The following is a 15,702-nucleotide window of genomic DNA, read 5'->3' as shown; positions in this document are numbered from 1 at the left end:
AAGCTCACTCTTCACCCCACCCCACGTCACCCCCCACAATCCCCAGTCCGGGCTGCGAAATCACCCATACTTTATAAATGAGGCTGAATCTGCAAAATCAAGCTAGGCCAGCAGACTAGTATTTGAGCCAGTGCTAATAGGGCACTACCCAACTACATTTGTTCAGAGGCCTGATTGGAAAATCTACCACTGTATATCCAGGAGCTGTAATAAGATGCCTAAGGATGCCTTCTATTGAGAGCTTAACTGCTTTGGTTTGATTCTCATCAAATTTAGATTCCCATAATGTGTAAAAGCCCAATTAGTCTGGGCTTTTTTAAATAAAAGCAATTACTCTGTATGCTTCTTTGTTATAAATGCACTATAAAGATATAAAAATAACAACAGAAAATGCTGGAAAAACTCAGCAGGTCAGGCAACATCCGTGGAGAGAAATTTGAGTTGACGTTTCGGGTCGAAACCCTTTTTCAAAACTGGAAAGGAAATAAAATAGATCGAAGGCAGGGCTGCGATCGAACAAAAGAAGTAAAAGAGACATTAAAAGGTATTTAAAACCAGACGAGATGGTAATAGGCCAGTGGAGACAAAAGACAGCTGAGATTAGGTGTGAAGTGCACTGGCAGGATAAGAGACAGCTGCCAGGTGGGAGAGAGAAAAAAAAGGAAAGGGGGGGGGGCGGGGGGCGGGGGGGGGGGAGGGGAGGGAAAAGGAGGACCCAAAACAAAGGGGTGGAAAAATTATAAGTAAAAAAGTAATAGGGGCCGAGGTTATGATCTGAAATTGTTGAACTCGATATTGAGTCCAGAAGGCTGCAAAGTGCCTAATCGGAAGATGAGGTGCTGTTCCTCGAGTTTACGTTGAGCTTCCGTGGAACAATGCAAGAGGCCAAGGACGGTGAGGTCCGAGTGGGAATGGAACGGTGAATTAAAATGACAGGCGACCGGAAGCTCGGGGTCACCCTTACAGACTGAACGGAGGTGTTCCGCTCCATTCTCACTCGGACCTCACCGTCCTTGGTTCCACGGAAGCTCAACGTAAACTCGAGGAACAGCACCTCATCTTCCGATTAGGCACTTTGCAGCCTTCTGGACTCAATATCGAGTTCAACAATTTCAGATCATAACCTCGGCCCCTATTACTTTTTTACTTATTTTTTTTCCACCCCTTTGTTTTGGGTCCTCCTTTCCCTCCCCCCCCCCCCCCCCCCCCCCCCCCCCCCGCCCTTTCCTCTTTTTTTCTCTCTCCCACCTGGCAGCGGTCTCTTATCCTGCCAGTACACTTCACACCTAATCTCATCTGTCTTTTGTCTCAACTGGCCTATTACCATCTCGTCTGGTTTTAAATACCTTTTAATGTCTCTTTTGCTTCTTTTGTTCGATCGCAGCCCTGCCTTCGATCTATTTTATTTCCTTTCCAGTTTTGAAAAAGGGTTTCGATCCGAAACGTCAACTCAAATTTCTCTCCACGGATGTTGCCTGACCTGCTGAGTTTTTCCAGCATTTTCTGTTGTTATTTTGGATTTCCAGCATCTGCAGTATTTTGCTATTGTAAAGATATAGATATGTAATGGCAGGAAGTAGTTACAGACCTCGGAAAATCAGGCAGCCCATGGATGTCTGCCGGCACTCACGTAAGTGTGCATAATGGGGTTCTGGGAAGGTCTCATGGAAGGGAAGGGGGTGGAATCCAGGACAGGGAGGCTTAAACATTCCTTATGGGACCTGTAGGAGCACTTCTGCTCCTCCTGGCTCTACAAATGGGAGTAGAAAACTTAGCTGTTTGGGCCTCTTCATCTTCCCAGCAGGACCTGACTCTCTTCAGCCTGGCAGGAAAGCCACACAGTCAGGACGGAGTTAAAATTGCAGTCGAGGCCCGATGATGTCATTGGACAACTGCATATTTAAAGAAGGGACCTGTTGGCTTTGGGCAGATAGATTAGCCACCAATCCAGAAAACTGATTAAAGATCACAGTTGCTGGTATCCGAACGACTTGAAGGCAGGTAAGTAACCTGGGTGATTATAACTGCTTGTTTGGCCACTTCAGTGAGCAGTTAAGAGTTAACCATGTTGGTGTGAGACTGGAGTCACATAAAAGACAACGGGCTAAAAATTGAGTAGCTGCTCATTTGGGGTGCTAACTTCGCTGGGGCACTACTTTTAACGCCCTGGAAAAATTAGCACCCCCGCGTCGGACATTGAGTGGTTGTGCCCCAAGAGGGAAGCGGGGTGCAACTGAAGTGCCCCGCATCCCTCTTGGGGTGCTGCGAGTCAATATCACGGTGCAACATACCACAGCACCATGCGCTGCGGCATGTCACGCTGCAGTATTGCAGGCCTTTCTCCTCTTCTTAAAGGGGAGGGGCCTTGCGCAGCGCGACCCGGGGCCCAGCTGGGTCCCCGGGGATCGGGAGTGCCAGCAAAAGAGCCCGGCACTTAAGAGAAGTGCCGGGCTCTTGGAGCGCAGCTGGCACTCTGCGGGGAGGGGGGGGCGCGGTTCAAGAGGCCGGGGACGGGAGCGCAGGCAGGTGCTGACAGGCGGCCAGCAACAAAAATGGCCACCCTGCACCTCGCCTTTAAATAGCGCTTCCCCGGCCACAGGTAGAGCCCCCTGACCCCATCGAACATAGCGTCCAGCGGTAAGTCAGGAGGTGCTCCCGAAGATCGGGCCGGGGTGTGAGCGGGGTGCTGCGCACGGCAATGACGTCATCACCGGTGGTGCAGTGCCACGGAGCGCTACTGATTAGTGTCACCGCTAACCTCCTGCTGAATTTCACGGGAGGCGTCGCGCCCAGGCACTAGCTGCTTTGCGCCCCGTTAGCGCCCTCTAAGGACGCTAACGGGAGGCGCAAAGCAACCCAATTTTTCCCCCAGCAAGTTTTCTTCCCTCAAGGGCTTTAGGGAATCCATTGGGTTCTTACAACAAGCCAGTGACAGCTTCATGGTCACTTTTTTTTTATTAATAACAGCTTTTTATTTCCTGATTTAAAAAAAAACTGAATTCAAATTTTCAAACTGCCATGGATGAGATATGAATTCAGGTTCTCTGGATTATTAATCTGACCCTCTGAATTACTAGTCGATTAACAAACCCACGACACTACCGTACTCACACCCAGGTTTGCAAAATATCCTCGGTGCAGCTACTTTACTAAAACATCATTTAGGAGTTAAATTTTCATTTTCCCCTGTTGCACTGGAGCACACGTTATTTGTCCACAGGCAAATGTATTTAAGTTTGTTCAAAGATTTATATTTTTGACTCCCAATCAGTGCTCACACTCTCAGATAAAAAGAAAATATCAAAGAAGTTCTCCGATGGCATAAAATGCAACTTACATAGCAAGAAAGAGGAACTAGCTTGGGGTTTTGATATTAAGCGGATTATGAATTAGTTTCACTGTACTGGCATTGATCAGAGCTGTGTATGGTTAACTATATGATAGATTGCACATCAGAGTGCACTGCTTCCATATTAAAGTGGGGTAGTCTACTAAATCGAACTTAAGGGCAAAAGAAAGAAAAAAAAAGAACTTTCAATTATATGCCACATAGTACTTTACAACCATGAAGTACTTTTGAATTGCATGCACTATTGTTATGTAGGCAGCCGATTTATGTTCAGCAAGGTCCCAGAAACAGGAAATGAATGAATGAATGAGAACCGCTGAGCAACGGTTTAAAAAAGGGCGACAGACCAGGTGAGGCCCCACAGCAGCAGCGGAGGCAGCGGCGGCGGTGCGGACCTGCGAGGGACGAGGCTGAGCGGCGGTTTAAAAAGGGTGCCAGAGTTCAGGTGAGGCGTACCAGTCTCCAGTCTCCGAGCTCAGAGGCAGGGAGAGAAGTAAAAAGTAATTGAAGTGTGACATCACCAGAAAGCAGGTAAGTGATTGGTTGGTGAGTATTTCTCTCTTTTTAAACTTTAACTCTGTGGTTTATAGTTACTAAGGTCTCTCTGGTGTAATGGGGGCTGTTGGTAAACCATTTAACTGTAGTGTAATTAGTGGGATTGATTGATTGAATTTAATTTCAATTAATTAAATGGTAAGTCATGTCAGGACAGCCCGACCACGTGGTATGCTCCTCCTGCGATATGTGGGAACTCAGGGACACTTCCTGTGTCCCTGACAATGACATGTGCAGGAAATGCATCCAGCTGCAGCTACTGACAGACCGTATTGCGGTGCTGGAGCTGAGATTGGATGCATACTGGAGCGTTCACGATGCTTGGGACGTCGTGAATAGCACATTTACGGAGTTGGACACACCGCAGGTAGAGGTTGGAAAGGCAGAAAGGGAAGGGGTGACCAACAGGCAGAGTACTAAGCGCAGGCAGGTAGTGCAGGGGTCCCCTGTAGACATCCCCCTCTCAAACAGATACACCGCTTTGAGTACTGTTGGGGGGGATGGCTTATCAGAGGAAAGCAGCAGCAGCCAACTTCCTGGCACCAGGGGTGGCGCTGCTGCACAGGACGGGAGGAAAAGGAGGGGTAGAGCTATAGTAATAGGGGATTCTATTGTAAGAAGAATAGATAGATGTTTCTGCGGCCACAAACGAGACTCAAGGATGGTGTGTTGCCTCCCTGGTGCAAGGGTCAAGGATGTCTCAGAGCGGCTGCAGAACATCTTGGAAGGGGAGGGTGAACAGCCAGTTGTCATGGTGCATATATGTACCAATGATATAGGTAAAAACCGGGATGAGCCAGTTGTCGTGGTGCATATATGTACCAATGATATAGGTAAAAACCGGGATGAGGTACTAAAAGCTGAATATAGGGAGTTAGGAGGAAAATTAAAAAATAGGACCTCAAAGGTAGTAATCTCAGGATTGCTACCAGTGCCATGTGCTAGTTAGAGTAGAAATAGAAGGATATTTCAGAAGAATACGTGGCTAGAGGAATGGTGCAACAGGGAGGGATTCAAGTTCCTCGGACATTGGAACCGGTTCTGGGGGAGGTGGGACCAGTTCAAACCGGATGGTTTGCACCTGGGCAGGGCTGGAACCAATGTCCTAGGGGGAGTGTTTGCTAGTGCTCTGGGGGAGGGTTTAAACTAAAATGGCAGGGGGTTGGGAACCTGAGCAGGGAGACAGAGGAAAGGGAAACAAGGATAAAAGCAAAAGATAGGAAGGAGAAAAACAAAAGTGGCAGTCAGAGAAATCAACAGTTTAAATCAAACATGGCCACAGTAAATAATAATTCTAATAGGTCTAAGAGCGTTAAAAAAACAAGCCTGAAGGCTTTGTGTCTTAATGCGAGGAGCATTCGTAATAAGGTGGATGAATTGGCTGCGCAAATAGAGGTAAACGAATACGATTTGGTTGGGATTACGGAAACATGGCTCAAGGATGGCCATGGCTGGGAACTCAACATCCAGGGGTATTCGATATTCAGGAAAGATAGGCAAAAAGGAAAGGGAGGTGGGGTAGCATTACTGGTTAAAGAAGGGATTAACACAATTGTAAGGAAGGATATTAGCTCTGATGATGTGGAATTTGTATGGGTAGAATTGAGAAATACCAAGGGGCAGAATACATTAGTGGGAGTGGTATATAGACCTCCAAACAGCAAGGCAGAGGTTGGGGATGGCATTAAAAGGGAAATTAAAGAAGCATGCAATAAGGGCACAGCAGCCATCATGGGTGACTTTAATTTACATATAGATTGGGCTAACCAAATTAGTAACAATACTGTGGAGGAGGAACTCCTGGAGTGTTTACGGGATGGTTTCCTGGACCAATATGTCGAGGAACCAACCAGAGATCAGGCCATCTTAGACTGGGTATTATGTAATGAGAAGGGATTAATTAGCAACCTTGTTGTATGAGGCCCCTTGGGTCGGAGCGATCATAATATCACAGCGCCAGAGACCCGGGTTCGAATCCGGCCTCGGGCAACTGTCTGTGTGGAGTTTGCACATTCTCCCTGTGTTTGCGTGGGTTTTCTCCGGGTGCTCCGGTTTCCTCCCACAGTCCAAAGATGTGCGGGTTAGGTTGATTGGCTATGATAAATTGACCCTTAGTGTTAGGGGGATTAAATAGGTGGGGTTACAGGGATAGGGTGGGATATGTGTTGGGGTTACAGGGGTAGGGTGGGATATGTGTCGGTGCAGGCTCGATGGGCCGAAATGGCCTCTATCTGCACTGTGGGGTTTCTGTGATTCTGTGACTTCATTAAGATGGAGAATGAAGTAGTTGACTCAGAGACTAGGGTCCTAAATTTAAATAAAGGAAACTACAATGGTCTGAGGCGCGAGTTGGGTAGGATTGATTGGGGAATGTCACTCAAAGGGTTGACGGTGGATAGGCAATGGCAAACATTCAAAGACCGCATGGATGAACTACGGAAATTGTTCGTCCCAGTTTGGCATAAAAATAAAACAAAAGAGGTGACTCAACCGTGGCTAACAAGGGAAATTAGGGATAGCATAAGTTCCAAGGGGAGGACATATAAAGTGGCCAGAAAAAGCAATAATCCTGAGGATTGGAAGCAGTTTAGGATTCAACAAAGGAGGACAAAGGGATTAATTAAGAAGGGGAAAATAGAATATGAGAGTAAGCTACCAGGGGACATAAAAACTGACTGTAGAAGCTTTTATAGATATAATAATAATAATAATAATAATCAACTTTATTGTCATTGTTAGTGCACAAGTGCAGTACAACGAAATGTAGGCTTGCGGCTCCCGAGAGTGTACATTTAGATTAAGACATTTAAACATTCAACATTCATTTGGCTTGTAATACATTAACATAAACATAATAAAGTGCAGGCTTTAGAGTTTATTTGTGGAGTTCAGTAGGATGACAGCCCTGGGAAAGAAGCTGTTCCTAAATCTGGTCGTTCGGGTGCGAATGCATCTGTAGCGTCTCCCAGATGGCAAGGGGGCGAACAGACTGTGGCTGCGGTGGGTAGGGTCTTTGATGATGGTCAGTGACCTCCATAAACAGCGTTTCTGGTATATGTGCTCTATGGTCGGTAGCCGGGTGCCGGTAATGCGTTGGGCAGTTTTGACTACCCGCTGCAGGGCTTTCCGGTCATAGGAGCTACAGCTGCCATACCATACTGTGATACAGTTCGTCAGGATGCTCTCTATTGTGCAGCGGTAAAAGTTAGAGAGGATCAGGGGTGACAGGTTATATCCCTTCAGTCTCCTTAGGAAATATAGGCGCTGCTGGGCCTTCTTCACCAGAAAGGAGGTATTGAGGGACCAGGAGAGGTCTTCCGTGATGTGGACTCCGAGGAACTTAAAGCTGTCCACCCTTTCCACCACAGCCCCATGGATGTGGATGGGGGTGTGACTTCCGCCTTTAGACTTCCTGAAGTCCACAATGATTTCCTTGGTTTTCTTGATGTTAAGGGCCAGGTTGTTATCGGCGCACCACTTCACGAGATGCTGGACCTCCTCCCTGTAGGCTGACTCATCGTTGTTGATGATCTGGCCTACCACCGTGGTATCATCTGTAAACTTGATGATGGTGTTGGAACCATGAACAGCCACACAGTCATGGGTGAAGAGGGAGTAGAGGAGGGGGCTCAGCACACATCCTTGTTGGGCCCCCGTGTTCAGGGTCGGGGGGGGAGGTGTGGTTACCTAATTTGACAGACTGGGGTCTGTTTGTTAGGAAGTCCAGGGTCCAGTTGCAGAGGGAAGTGTTTAGGCCAAGAGTGTGGAGTTTGGTGGCCAGTTTGTTGGTGACGATAGTGTTGAATGCTGAGCTGTAGTCTATGAACAGCATTCTGATGTAGGTCTCTTTACCGTCTAAGTGATTCAGTGCAGAGTGTAGAGCAGTTGTGATTGCATCCTCCGTTGATCTGTTTGCACGATAGGCAAACTGGTGTTGGTCAAGAGTGAAGAGAAAAAGATTAGTGAAGTCAAGCGTAGGTCCCTTGCAGTCAGAATCAGGGGAATTTATAATGGGGAACAAAGAAATGGCAGACCAACTAAATACATATTTTGGTTTTGTCTTCACAAAGGAGGACACAAATAACCTCCCAGAGATGCCGGGGAACATAGGATCTGATGAAAGGGTGGAACTGAAAGAAATCAGTATTTGTAGGGAAATGGTGTTAGGGAAATTGATGGGACTGAAGGCCGATAAATCCCCAGGGCCTGATAATCTACATCCTAGGGTACTTAAGGAAGTGGCCCTAGAAATAATAGATGCATTGCTGATCATCTTCCAACATTCGATGGAATCTGGAACAGTACCCATGGATTGGAGGGTAGCTAATGTTACCCCGCTATTCAAAAAAGGTGGTAGAGAGAAAACGTGGAATTACAGACCGGTAAGCCTGACATCGGTAGTGGGGAAAATGCTAGAATCCATTATAAAAGATGTAATAGCAGAGCACTTGGAAAACAGTGACAGGATCGGACAAAGTCAACATGGATTCACAAAAGGTAAATCGTGCTTGACTAATCTACTGGAATTTTTTGAGTATGTAACTGATAAAATAGATAAGGGAGAACCAGTGGATGTGGTGTATTTGGACTTTCAGAAGGCCTTCGATAAGGTCCCGCATAAGAGATTAGCGTGTAAAGTTAAGGCACATGGGATTGGGGGCAAGGTATTGACTTGGATAGAGAACTGGTTGGCAGACAGAAAGCAAAGAGTTGGAATAAACGGGTCTTTTTCCGAGTGGCAGGCAGTGACTAGTGGGGTACCGCAGGGATCGGTCCTTGGGCCCCAGCTATTCACAATATATATTAATGATCTGGACAAGGGAACTAGATGTAATATCTCCAAATTTGCAGATGACACAAAGCTGGGTGGGCATGTGTGCTGTGAGGAGGATGTCGAGAAACTCCAGGATGATTTGGACATGTTGGGTGATTGGGCAGAAACATGGCAGATGCAATATAACGTGGATAAATGTGAGGTTATCCACTTTGGTAGCAAAAACAGGAAGGCAGATTATTATCTGAATGGCAATAGATTGGGAGAAGGGGAAGTGCAACGAGACCTGGGTGTCGTTGTGCACCAGTCGCTGAAGGTAAGCATACAGGTGCAGCAGGCGGTTAAGAAGGCAAATGGTATGTTGGTCTTCGTAGCGAGAGGGTTCGAGTACAGGAACAAGGATGTCTTGCTGCAGTTGTACAGGGCCTTGGTGAGACCACATCTTGAGTATTGTGTGCAGTTTTGGTCGCCTTATCTGAGGAAGGATGTTCTTGCCATGGAAGGAGTTCAGTGAAGATTCACCAGGCTGATACCTGGGATGGCAGGAATGACGTATGAGGAGAGATTGGGTCGATTGGGCTTGTACTCGCTGGAGTTTAGAAGAATGAGAGGTGATCTCATTGAAACTTATAAAATTCTGACAGGACTGGACAGACTAGATGCAGGAAGGATGTTTCCGATGGTCGGGGAGTCCAGAACCAGGGGACACAGTCTAAAGATAAAGGGTAAGCCATTTAGGACAGAAATGAGGAGGAATTTCTTCACCCAGAGAGTGGTGAACCTGTGGAACTCTCTACCACAGAAGACGGTGGAGGCCAGTTCATTAAATATATTCAAGAAGGAGTTGGATATATTTCTTAAGGCTAAAGGGATCAAGGGTTATGGGGAGAAAGCAGGGACCGGTTACTGAATTTGGATGATCAGCCATGATCACATTGAATGGCGGAGCAGGCTCGAGGGGCCGAATGGCCTACTCCTGCTCCTATCTTCTATGTTTCTATAATTTGTTTATGGTGATGCTGGCTGAGAGAAAGATGTTGATCAGGACACCAGGAGAACTTCCCTGCTCTTCTGTGAAGAGTGGCATGGGATCATTTCTATTCACCTGATCAAGCCAACGGGATCCTGATTCAGCTCTCCGCTAAAAGACGACACCTCCAACAGTGCAGCACTCCCTCAGTGCTGCATTGTCAGTTAGATTATGTGCTCAGGTCCTGGAGTTGGGCTTGAATCTATGACCCAGAAGTCACAGTGCTACCAACTGAGCCAAGCTGACACACATAAGACTCCTAGAACTGATATGAATTCGTATTGAATATTCTTCCTAAAATAAAAATGAAAAATACAGTCTGATTGGCATTTAGGAATATCCCTAATAAATATAAATAAATAGGCATTGGACTCATGGCCAGAAAATAGCATAGAAGGATGTGTGAAGAAAAAGGTATGTTCCCAAATCCTGATAATTTGACTGTGATGTAGTTGAGTTAGTTTTAAATATCAAAGGACAATTACCTGTCAACTGTCAATGTCTGTCTCATCTAAAATTCATTCTTGTCTCTCAGCATTACTTGTTCCTGATGTTCATAGATATCCTTGTCTTTATACACATAATGAGTGTGTGACTGCAGACATGAATGTGAAATGCCAGAATTATTCTTTTAACTGTTGCATTCCAATGATATGTCAAAGAACAGCTGGCTAAACAAGCATCTGCTTGTATATTATAATCGTCTGGATACTATATTTCTTTACAAAGATTTTAGCTAACATTTCAAACTATTCCTGTATTGTACTATGTATGGTAAGGAATGAACAGCAACATGTTGCATTACTGTACATTCAGCAAGATAAAAACATAAGAAATAGGAGCAGGAGTAGGACATATGGCCCCTCGAGCCTACTCCGCCATTCAATAAGGTCATGGCTGATCATCGACCTCAACTCCACTTTCCTGCCTGATCTCCATATCCTTTGATTCACTTGTTGAGTTTCAGCGAAAAAATGAATCCTGGTGACATCAAATTCTTATTTTGCTAGAGGTTGGGATTCAGGAAAGGTTTGATTGGAATTTTGCACATATACATTCAATGTGCTGAAGCTGGAGGCACACTTCTGTTGCAGGTGAAGGCAGCAGATGGGGGGGGAGAGCAAACAAAAGCTCAGTGTCCAAACCAATAGAATCTACAGCACAGAAACATCAACTTATATTTATATAGAGCCTTTAATGTAATAAAATGCCCAAGGCGCTTCACAGGAGTGTTATCAAAATAAAATTGACATCGAGCCATATAAGGAGATGTTAGGCCCATCTGGTATATGACGGTATTTATACTCCACATGAGCCTCCTCCCACTCTAATGACCTCTTCCCAAAGTTCCTCTGCTGTTAGGGGGTTTCTTATGGGGTCAACAGACATGGATGGTGATTCATGTCCTTCGAATAACGCAGGCATCATGAAATGCGTACAATGCGAACTCCTGGACAATAGCTGTGTCAGGCATGATAAATCTGTGATTTAATTGGATGCAAACCTTTCTGTTAATGACGACTATAGGATTGATATGAAGAGGCTTAATGCCTGCATGAGTACCATGTGCACCACAAGGGAACTCTGCTATCCAGTGAAAGCTGTGTGCCCTATCCAGCTGATGCCTCATTTCCACAGAGAAGTGATGAAATTGTTGCCCCTCGCAATCATAGCATTTGGCAATTGTTTGATACAGGTATGAGATGTGGCACGTGTCGTTGGGATGTCTTGGAAGGGTTGGATGGCATGAAAGCTTCATGTTGCGGTAACCTTCACTTCAACAGGAAGAGCTGTCCCTGTTCCAGGTCATCCTGTGACAAATGGCATGACTGTATGACAGCCTGCCTTCTAAAGCTGCGGCAGCGAAGACAGCCACAGTCTGAAATGGGCAGGTATAGGTGGCGAGGTCTAGAAAGCCAGGTACCAGGGTGGGGGCAGGTGTGGACAGAATACCTCAGGTATCCCTGTATTTCTATTTGGTGGCCCTGCATGAACCTCATCTGAAGCATGTACAGTGCTACCTAAATGGTCACGGTGAATACTGAAGGAAAGCACTGCCAGCTGCATACCCCAGAAAACACAAACATGGCAGAGCTTTCAGCAAAAACAAGTAAAGGATGAGGCAAAATACAGCAACGTTGACAAGAATTTTTTTTTTTAAAAACAGGCCTACCATCTAATTCTGGAGACAGTTTCCCTGAAGCTCCATGAGCAGTCCAAGTTTGAGGACCCTCAGTGCGCTGATGTAAAATGGGTGACCTGCCCGCTGTGGGCAGTCCCTCACGATATGAGTGCACCTGAAGCTGGACACACAAGGCCACAGGCCTGATTTATCAGCAGTTCCACAAATATTCTGCAGCCCACTGCCGGCACATACTCGACCCGCTCCGGGATCAATTCTCTCCCTCCCAGGTTTTGGGCAACAGATTTATATGATTATAAACAGCAGCATTCCTCTGCATGTATTATACACACACACTCCTTAAAGTGCCTCAATAAGCCTTGGTTTCAAATTTTTTAATTAGCACAAATGTCACGACCGCAGACATATTGACCGAAAGTTACTGTTACGCCATAACATAAGAACATAAGAAATAGGAGCAGGAGTAGGCCAATCGGCCCCTCGAGCCTGCTCCGCCATTCAATAAGATCATGGCTGATCTGATCCTAACTGCCAATCCACTATCACAGAACCATCTCCTGCATCTAACAGAATTAGACACACGAAATAGGAGCAGGATCAGGCTGCACGGCCCCTGGGCCCGCTCCGCTACCCACAGGGCCATGACCGATCCGAACCTAGACTCATGTCCAAATTCCTGCCCGCTCCCCGTAACCCTTAATTCCCTTTACTTCTAGGAAACTGTCTATTTCTGTTTTAAATTTATGTAATGATGTAGCTTCTACAGTTTTTTGGGGCAGCATATTCCATGGACCTACCACCCTCTGAGTGAAGTAGTTCCTCCTCATCTCAGTTTTGAAAGAGCAGCCCCTTATTCTAAGACTATGCCCCCTAGTTCTAATTTCACCCATCATCGGGAACATCTTCCCCGCATCCACCCGATCCAACCCCTTCACAATCTTATATGTTTCAATAAGATCGCCTCTCATTCTTCTGAACTCCAATGAGTAGAGTCCCAATCTACTCAACCTCTCCTCATATGTCCATCCCCTCATCCCCGGGATTAACCGAGTGAACCTTCTTTGTACTGACTCGAGAGCAAGTATGTCCTTTCTTAAGTATGGACACCAAAACTGTACGCAGTATTCCAGGTGCGGTCTCACCAATACCTTGTACAACTGAAGCAATACCTCCCTATTTTTATATTCTATCCCCCTAGCAATGAAAGCCAACATTCCATTGGCCTTCTTAATCACTTGCTGCACCTGCATACTAACCTTTTGAGTTTCGTGCACCAGGACCCCCAGATCCCTTTGTACTTCAGTACTTTCCAGTTTCTTGCCATTAAGATAATAACTTGCTCTACGATTTTTCCTGCCAAAGTGCATAACCTCACACTTTCCAGTATTGTATTCCATCTGACAAATCTCTGCCCACTTACTCAGCCTGTCTATGTCCCCTTGAAGGTTTTTTATGTCCACCTCACTCACTACTTTCCCCCCCATCTTAGTATCATCTGCAAACTTTGATATGTTACGCTCGGTCCCCTCCTCCAAATCGTTAATATAGATTGTAAAGAGTTGGGGACCCAGCACTGACCCCTGCGGAACACCACTAGTTACTGATTGCCAGTCTGAGAATGAACCATTTATCCCAACTCTCTGCCTTCTGTTAGATAGCCAATCCTCTATCCATGCCAGAATATTACCCCCAATCCCGTGATTTTTTATCTTAAGCAATAATCTTTTGTGTGGCACCTTGTCAAATGCCTTTTGGAAGTCTAAATACACTACGTCCACTGGTTCCCCTTTATCCACCCTATATGTTACACCAATGTAATTGCGGTGGGATGAGAATTTCGCTAACCACAAAGATGAGCCCCAGACCTCCCCTGATTTTGTGATGTCAGCGTCATATAAACAGTTTTTGTTGGCTCCCCATTCTCCACTAACAAGCCTACCTGAGAAGAGCTGTGGCAGGCTTCAGGTACCTACCACACTGCAACATGGGCAACAAAGTACCAAAGCCAGTTACATTTTTTTCACATCATGTTTTAGCCTATCTAATTGATTGCCCTTCAATCATTTAAATAGAAATGGAGAAATTCAGTATCGCCCATTTTGAGGCGCGAATATCGGCCGGGCGCAAAGTTTAGCGCCCGGCGCAAATTCTCACCGCCGACTGCAAAATTCGCCAAATCAGGCGCTACACAACTCTCAAGGTGCTAAGCCCGAGGAGCGAGGCGCTACCTCAGAGGGCAGGTGCAGTGCAGGTGCTGTCAGTTAGCGATTGAACACAGACACACTGGCGCCGGTCAGTTCTTAAAGGGGAGGATCGATCTTGCTCTGCAGCCACACCCTGCTCACTGGAGCCTTGAATCTCGGCCTGGGCAGACCTGTGGCGAAATCTTCCAGCCAAGGACTATGGAGGGGGCCAGGGAGCGATCACAGCACTTCAGCAAGCGTGTCTTGGAGGCTCTGGTTGGCGCGGTGGAGCGCAGAAGATCTCTACTGTACCCAGAGAGTGGCAGGAGGCCTTTGCCAAGCGAATACAGAAAAGCGTGGAGGGAGGTGGCTCACAGAGTGACCTCAAGCAGCATGGTGCCTAGGACCCCTGTGCAATGCAGGAAAAAGTTCAACGACCTCACTCAGGTCGTCAGGGTGAGTGCCTTTTTTCCAAACCTCTTAATCCCTCCATCTCCACCTCACTTTATGGCCAGAGGGTCCTGAAAGCCCCAATGCCCAGCACTCATCCAACACCTATGGCCCTTTCATGAAAGACACATGCACATTCCACACTTTGCATACAGTAAGGGCTATTCAACCATGGGAGGCATTTCAGGCAAGATCATGGCTGCATACAGTAAGGGCTATTCTCAACCATGGGAGGCATTTCAGGCTAGATCATGGCTGCCTACAGTAAGGGCTATTCAACCATGGGAGGCATTTTAGGCAAGATCATGGCTGCATACAGTAAAGGCTATTCAACCATGGGAGGCATTTCAGGCAAGATCATGGCTGCATAGAGTAAGGGCTATTCAACCATGGGAGGCATTTCAGGCAAGATCATGGCTGCATACAGTAAGGGCTATTCAACCATGGGAGGCATTTCAGGCAAGATCATGGCTGCATACAGTGAGGGCTATTCAACCATGGGTGGCATTTCAGGCAAGATCATGGCTGCATTTTTGCTCAGACGCTGTCCTTTTTCTTGCAGGCCAAGCTGGCTCATAATAGGAGACAGCATCAACGGACCGGTGGAGGGTGGCCTCACCTTCAAGCCCTCAGCGATCTTGAGCAGCGCGCCCACAGGATTGTGGCAAGCCGGATGCTTGGTCCGGTCGCCACTGGAGACGCCGACCCCGTTCTGGACAGCAATGGTAAGGTCATCACCTTTTTGTCCTCTCTCCTTCCACTTGTTCCTCACAACAGCAGCCTTTGACACTTTCAATCCAAATCAGTACATCGCTGCACTCATGTCACCCTTGCTGCCACCCTGTCCTCACGCTAAAGCCACTCTTGTACCTCCCTGCTTTCAGATGGTAATTCACCAGGTGAGGAGACGGGCCCTCAAGCTGCCATTGGGAGTGAAGCTGAAGGCGAGGAGGAAGAGGAAGCTGGACCATCAGCGCAACCCTCTGCCGAGGCAGTCTATGCCCATACTGGGGACATGCCTTCCCTGGAGGGGAGCGGGGGGGGAATGGTCTGATGAGGGTGAAGCTCCAGGACCCAGCAGGCTGCAGCAACGTGAGGGGGTTAGGGAAGCTCGGGGGCCTTCTCCCCGGACGGAGAGTATGGCCTCGAGTCCTGCTGCACTGAACGCAGACGAGGCGCAGGTCCTCGCTGAAATGAGCGCCCAGGTGGAGCAAAGGC

This window comes from Somniosus microcephalus, chromosome 11 (genome assembly GCF_052327205.1).
Source record: "Somniosus microcephalus isolate GS21.2 chromosome 11, FLI_Smic_1.0, whole genome shotgun sequence".
Taxonomy (NCBI): Eukaryota; Metazoa; Chordata; class Chondrichthyes; order Squaliformes; family Somniosidae; genus Somniosus; species Somniosus microcephalus.
Note: the sequence above shows the minus strand (reverse complement) of the source record.